Source organism: Psammomys obesus, unplaced genomic scaffold (assembly GCF_907164565.1).
Source record: "Psammomys obesus unplaced genomic scaffold, mPsaObe1.curated_primary_1811, whole genome shotgun sequence".
NCBI classification, from domain to species: Eukaryota; Metazoa; Chordata; class Mammalia; order Rodentia; family Muridae; genus Psammomys; species Psammomys obesus.
The window spans coordinates 28,474,809-28,480,842 of record NW_026596046.1 but is presented as its reverse complement, the minus strand read 5'-3'; the positions used below and the strand labels follow the sequence as shown (position 1 = coordinate 28,480,842).

General features: G+C 42.0%; 1 non-coding gene across 1 annotated transcript; it reads left to right on the top strand.

The window, feature by feature from the left end:
• Positions 1–1,145: 1,145 nt before the first annotated feature.
• Positions 1,146–1,252, top strand: LOC129688787 (U6 spliceosomal RNA). Its single transcript, XR_008722003.1, has one exon. It is a non-coding gene; the product is annotated as a U6 spliceosomal RNA (small nuclear RNA).
• The last annotated feature ends 4,782 nt before the right edge of the window (positions 1,253–6,034 follow it).

The following is a 6,034-nucleotide window of genomic DNA, read 5'->3' as shown; positions in this document are numbered from 1 at the left end:
CAAAGATCTCAACATAAAACCAGATACACTAAATCAGTTAGAAGAAAAAGTGGGTAAGACATTGGAACTCATTGGCACAGGAGACAACTTCCTGAACAGAACAACAACAGCATAGGCTCTAAGAGCAACAATCAATAAATGGGACCTCATAAAACTGAAAAGCTTCTGTAAAGCAAAAGACATAATCATCAAAACAAAACAACAGCCTACAGACTGGGAAAGGATCTTCACCAAACCTATATCTGACAGAGGGCTGATATCCAGAATATATAAAGAGCTAAAGAAGTTAAAAAGCAGCAAATCAAGTAATCCAATTAAAAAATGGGGTACAGAGCCAAACAGAGAATTCTCTGTAGAGGAATACAGAATGGTAGAGAAACACTTAAAGAGATATTCAATGTCCTTAGCCATCAAAGAGATTCAAATCAAAAAAACCCTGAGATTTCACCTTACATCCATCAAAATGGCTAAGATCAAAAACTCAAGTGACAGCACATGCTGGAAAGGTTGTGGAGAAAGGGGAACCCTCCTCCATTTCTGGTGGGAATGCAAATTTGTACAACCACTTTGGAAATCAATCTGGTGCTTCTGCAGACATTAGGAATAGTGTTTCTTCAAGATCCAGCTATACCACTCCTAGGCATATATCCAAAAGATACTCAAATACACAACAAGGACATTTGCTCAACCATGTTTGTAGCAGCTATATTTATAATAGCCAGAACCTGGAAACAACCCAGATGCCCCTCAACTGAGGAATGGTTACAGAAATTGTGGTACATTTACACAATGGAATACTATTCAGCAATTAAAAATGAGGAGATCATGAAATTTGCAGGCAAATGGTGGGACCTAGAAATGATCATCCTGAGTGAGGTATCCCAAAAGCAGAAAGACACACATGGTATATACTCACTTATATAGACTTATAAGATAAGATAAACATACTGAAATCTATACACCTAAAGAAGATAAACAAGAAAGAGGACCCAGGGTACGATGATCAATCTCCTCACTTAGAAAGACAAATGGGATGGACATTGGATGTAGGAGCGAACAAGTAACAGGACAGGAGCCTACCGCAGAGAGCCTCTGAAAGACTCTACCTAGCAATGTATCAAAGCAGATATTAAGACTGATAACCAGTGCTCGCTTCGGCAGCACATATACTAAAATTGGAACGATACAGAGAAGATTAGCATGGCCCCTGCGCAAGGATGACACGCAAATTCGTGAAGCGTTCCATATTTTTCTCATTGGTACAGGAGAAAACTTCCTGAACAGAACACCAACAGCACAGGCTCTAAGAGCAACAATCAATAAATGGGACCTCATGAAATTGAAAAGCTTCTGTAAAGCAAAGGACACTGTCATCAAAACAAAGCGACTGCCTACAGATTGGGAAAGAATCATCACCAACCCTCTATCTGACAGAGGACTCATATCCAATATATATAAAGAACTAAACAAGCTGAAAAGCAACAAACCAAGTAATCCACTTAAAAAATGGGGAACAGAGCTAAAGAGAGAATTCTCTGCAGAGGAATATCGAATGGCAGAGAAGCACTTAAAGAAATGCTCAACCTCATTAGCCATTAGGGAAATGCAAATCAAAACAACCCTGAGATTTCACCTTACACCCATCAGAATGGCCAAGATGAAAATCTCAAGGGACAACACATGCTGGAGAGGTTGTGGAGAAAGGGGAACCCTTCTCCACTGCTGGTGGGAATGTAAACTGGTACAACCACTCTGGAAATCAATCTGGCGCTTTCTCAGACAACTAGGAATAGCGCTTCCTCAAGATCCAGCCATACCACTCCTAGGCATATACCCAAAAGAGGCGCAAGTACACAACAAGGACATTTGTTCAACCATGTTTGTAGCAGCTTTATTTGTAATAGCCAGAAGCTGGAAACAACCCAGATGCCCCTCAACTGAAGAATGGATGCAGAAACTGTGGTACATCTATACAATGGAGTATTACTCAGCAATGAAAAATAAGGAAATCATGAAATTTGCAGGTAAATGGTGGGACCTGGAAAGGATCATCCTGAGTGAATTGACCCAGAAGCAAAAAGACACTCACGGTATATACTCACTCATATAAACATACAATATAGAATAAACCCACTAAAAGCTGTACATCTAAACAAACTAAGCAAAAGAGAGGACCCTAACTAAAATGTTCAATCTCCATCCTAAAAGGCAAAGAGGATGGACATCAGAAGAAAACGAAAATAGGAAACAACCTCGGAACCCGCTACAGAGGGCCTCTGAAAGCCAGAAGAAAACAGGAAACCACCTTGAAACCTGCCACAGAGGGCCTCTGAAAGCTTCTGCAGTATAGACTGTCAAAGCAGATGCTGAGCCTGATGGCCAACTGATGGGCAGAGTGAATGGAATTTTATGTAAGAAGTGGGAAATAGTAAGAGCTGGAGGGAACGGGAACTCCACAAGCAGAGCAACAGAACAAGATAATTTGAACACAGGGAACTTCCCAGAGACTCATACTCCAACCAAGGACTATTTGTGGAGATGACCTGGAACCCCTGCACAGGTGTAGCCCATGGCAGTTCAGTGTCCAAGTGGGTTCCATAGTAATGGGAAGAGGGACTGCCTCTGACATAATCTGATTGGCCTGCTCTTTGATCACTCCCCCTGGGGGGGAGCAGCCTTACCAGGCCACAGTAGAGGACAATGCAGCCACTTTTGATGAGAACTGATAGACTAAGATCAGAAAGGAGAGGAGAACCTCCCCTATCAGTGGACTTGGGGAGTGGCATGCATGCAGAAAGGGGAGGGAGTGTGGGATCGGCAGGGGAGGAGGGAGGGGCTTATGGGGGGATACAAAATGAATAAAGTGTAATTAATAAAAAATAAATAAAAGATTATAATAAAAAAATAAAAAAAAAGACTGATAACCAAACCTTTGGCAGAGTGCAGGGAATAAAAAAAGGGGAGGGGGAGTTAATATGACCTGGAGAGGACAGGAGTTACACAAGGACCAAATATATCTGGGCACAGGGATCTTTTATGAGACTATTTTGCCAAACAAGGACCATGTATGGATGCAACCTAGAACCTCTACTCAGATTTAGCCCTTGGTAGCTCAGTATCCAAGTGGTACCCTAATACGGGGAACAGGGACTCTTTCTGACATGAACTCAATGGCGGGATCTTTGACCTCCTCCCCCCCTCCCCCGTGAGGGAGGAGCAATCCTGCTAGGCCACAGAGGAGGACTTTGCAGCCAGTCCTGAGGACACCTGAAAAACCAGTATCAGATGAAAGGAAAAGAGGTTCTCCCCTATCAGTGGACTTGAAAAGGGGCAGGGAGGAGAGAAGAAAGGGTGGGATTGGGAGGGAAAGAGGGAGCAGGATACAGCAGGGATACAGAGTTAACAAACTGTAACTAATATTAAAAAAATAAAAATTAAAAAAAAAATGAAAACAAAGGACCAGTTCAGTCCCCAGCACACACATGGTAGCTAACGACCATCTATATCTCCAATGGCAGTGGATGTGATGATGTCTTTCCAGTCTGCAAGGTCACCAGACATAGTATGTGGTGCACATATATACTTGCTAACAGACATTCATACGCATAAAATAAAATATTTTAAAAACAAACAGTTAGGAGAAAATATTGAGACAAATATTTGTTCATCTGTTTGGATTTATGCTGTAGCCGCTTTTCTGCCACTAAGTAGCTTTGACTTTGGAGAAAACCATTTTCTCTGGGGATCTCATTTTCTTAGAAGAGTCAGATTATAGGACTCTTTAAACTCCTTACTATTCAACACTCTTTATTATAATCTTTCTATTTTTTTTTATTCATAGCAAGTGTAGAGCCTTCAAACCCTGTTTGCTTTCTTGGAAAAAAAAAAAAAAAGAAGAAGAAAAACTTTTGCTTTTCTTCTCATCTGATTTTTCTCAAGAGCTGTCACTTCCTGCACAGAGCTACATAGAGAGCATGTCACAGCCCAGAGCCAGCATGGGTATTTGGCTGTCAAGGTGTAGAGCTGAACGAAGAGGGCAAATTTTCTAATCTTCCCACAGACCATATCTGATCACTCAAGGCATTTCTCTGGAAAGCCCTTCCACCTGGAACCCCCTGTGTTAAAACAGTCACTCACATCTCTGTACGATATTCCCACAAGCCAGCAGCAAATTGGAGCCAAAGCATCTGAGTACCTCGTGTATGTGGGAACTTGCACTGGCAAACTCCCAGCTGTCCTGCTGCAGTTCATCTGAAACAATAAATGTGCCTTGTCAATGCTCACTTGGGAAGCTGTTAATAGTACTCTACTCTAGGAATGAGAGGCAGAAGGTCCCTGCTCACTGAGGCAAAAAGTGTTTCCACAAATAGCTTCAAAGGGTCTTCCTCAAGGACAGTGTCTGTGAACAAAAGCCCAGAGGTTAAAGCCCATGGGTAGGGCAAGGGCAAGTGATGGAATCATAGAACAGACATAGAGATATGATGAGTACTAGGACTGAAAAGGAATGCTCGGTCGTAGAATGAGTTGTGTCTGAACACCAGCTTGAACTCTCTAGTCTGGACTGCTTTGCCATGTCATAAAACAAGAAGGCATCCCCATACTAGTTATCTGCAGATGTTCTCAAGGTTCTTAGAAAGAAGTTACCTTTTACAGCTGTAACAGCAATGATTCAATAAGGAAAAATAAGCTGCTTACGAAGAAGTCACAGAACTTAAAGTTACATACTAGTAAATTGTCTCAGATCAGCTTCCTCCATCTTAAAAAAAAAAAATTACAAAAGCACCCCACCAAGGAAAACACACTAATTATTAGTGGCTAGTAGATCTGAAACAAACAAATAGAGGAACAAGAAAGAGGTGAAATAAAGTGAGGTTTCAGACAGTTCTCAACGAACAGGAGAGCTCTGGAGAGGAGATTTTATCTCTAGCCATGCTGCCCAGACTGAGGAAGAACCGCTGATATGCCAGATATTTATTAAAAGCCTCCAGAGGGCTGTATAAACTTCCAGCATTTTTTCAAAGCAACAGTCTCCTAAAGAAGAGCCACAGATCCTAGCCACCAGAAGTAAATGAAGCCATAGCTGGAGGAAAGATACCACAACTAAATAAATGATCCATCACAGGATTCTGGACAGGGCATCAACCAAATTCACTATATATAGTGAAAATAGACGACTCGGCCTCTCCGTCTTTATCCTGTGTGGTCCTCCCTTCCCCCAGAGGTCTTTAGCCATCGGCTCACAAGGACAAAGAGATGAATGGGATTCTGATGGATGTGAGTAGGACTGATAAGACTTCTGGGAGTCAACTTCAGAGAGTCATCTTTCTGTTTTAGGGGAAAACTATATAAATGTTCTTAGGCTTACAGGGGAAAAGGTCTGATTGGTCATAACATATTACCTAATTAACATATGGTCCTAGGGAAGGAGCAGGACTCTATACTAAGGCACAAAGGGCTTACAGGATGCTCTGTGCAGAGTCATCCTCCTAGCAAGATCAGGCGTCTGTGCTTAGAAATGCTCTCCAGATAAAGTCAGGCAGAGAAGAGAAAGCCTGTTGAGAAACGGAGTCCTCCATTTTGCACAGAGCTCAGAGAGCTATCTGAACAGGGTAGACTGCGACCTTAATAGTAGGGTCTTCCAACAATACTGAGCCCCTTAGACCACAATCTCATTGTTCTTAACAGTGATTGAGGAAGAAGAAAGACCGTTGCACTTTTTCTGTGACAAAAAAAAAATAATGTGTATATTAATAGTAATCCAAAGTCATATAACCGGTATGCCATACACACAGAAACACACACACACACACACACACACACACACACACACACACCAATTCCTTCTCTTTCACCATACACTGTGGTTTTCTTCTTTTTTTTTAATCTTTTTTTTATTTTTTATTAATTACAGTTTATTCACTTTGTATCCCCCCATAAGCCCCTCCCTCCTCCCCTCCCAGCCCCACCCTCCCTCCCTCTTCTTCTCGCTTGCCCCTCCCAAGTCCACTGATAGGGGAGGTCCTCCTCTCCTTCC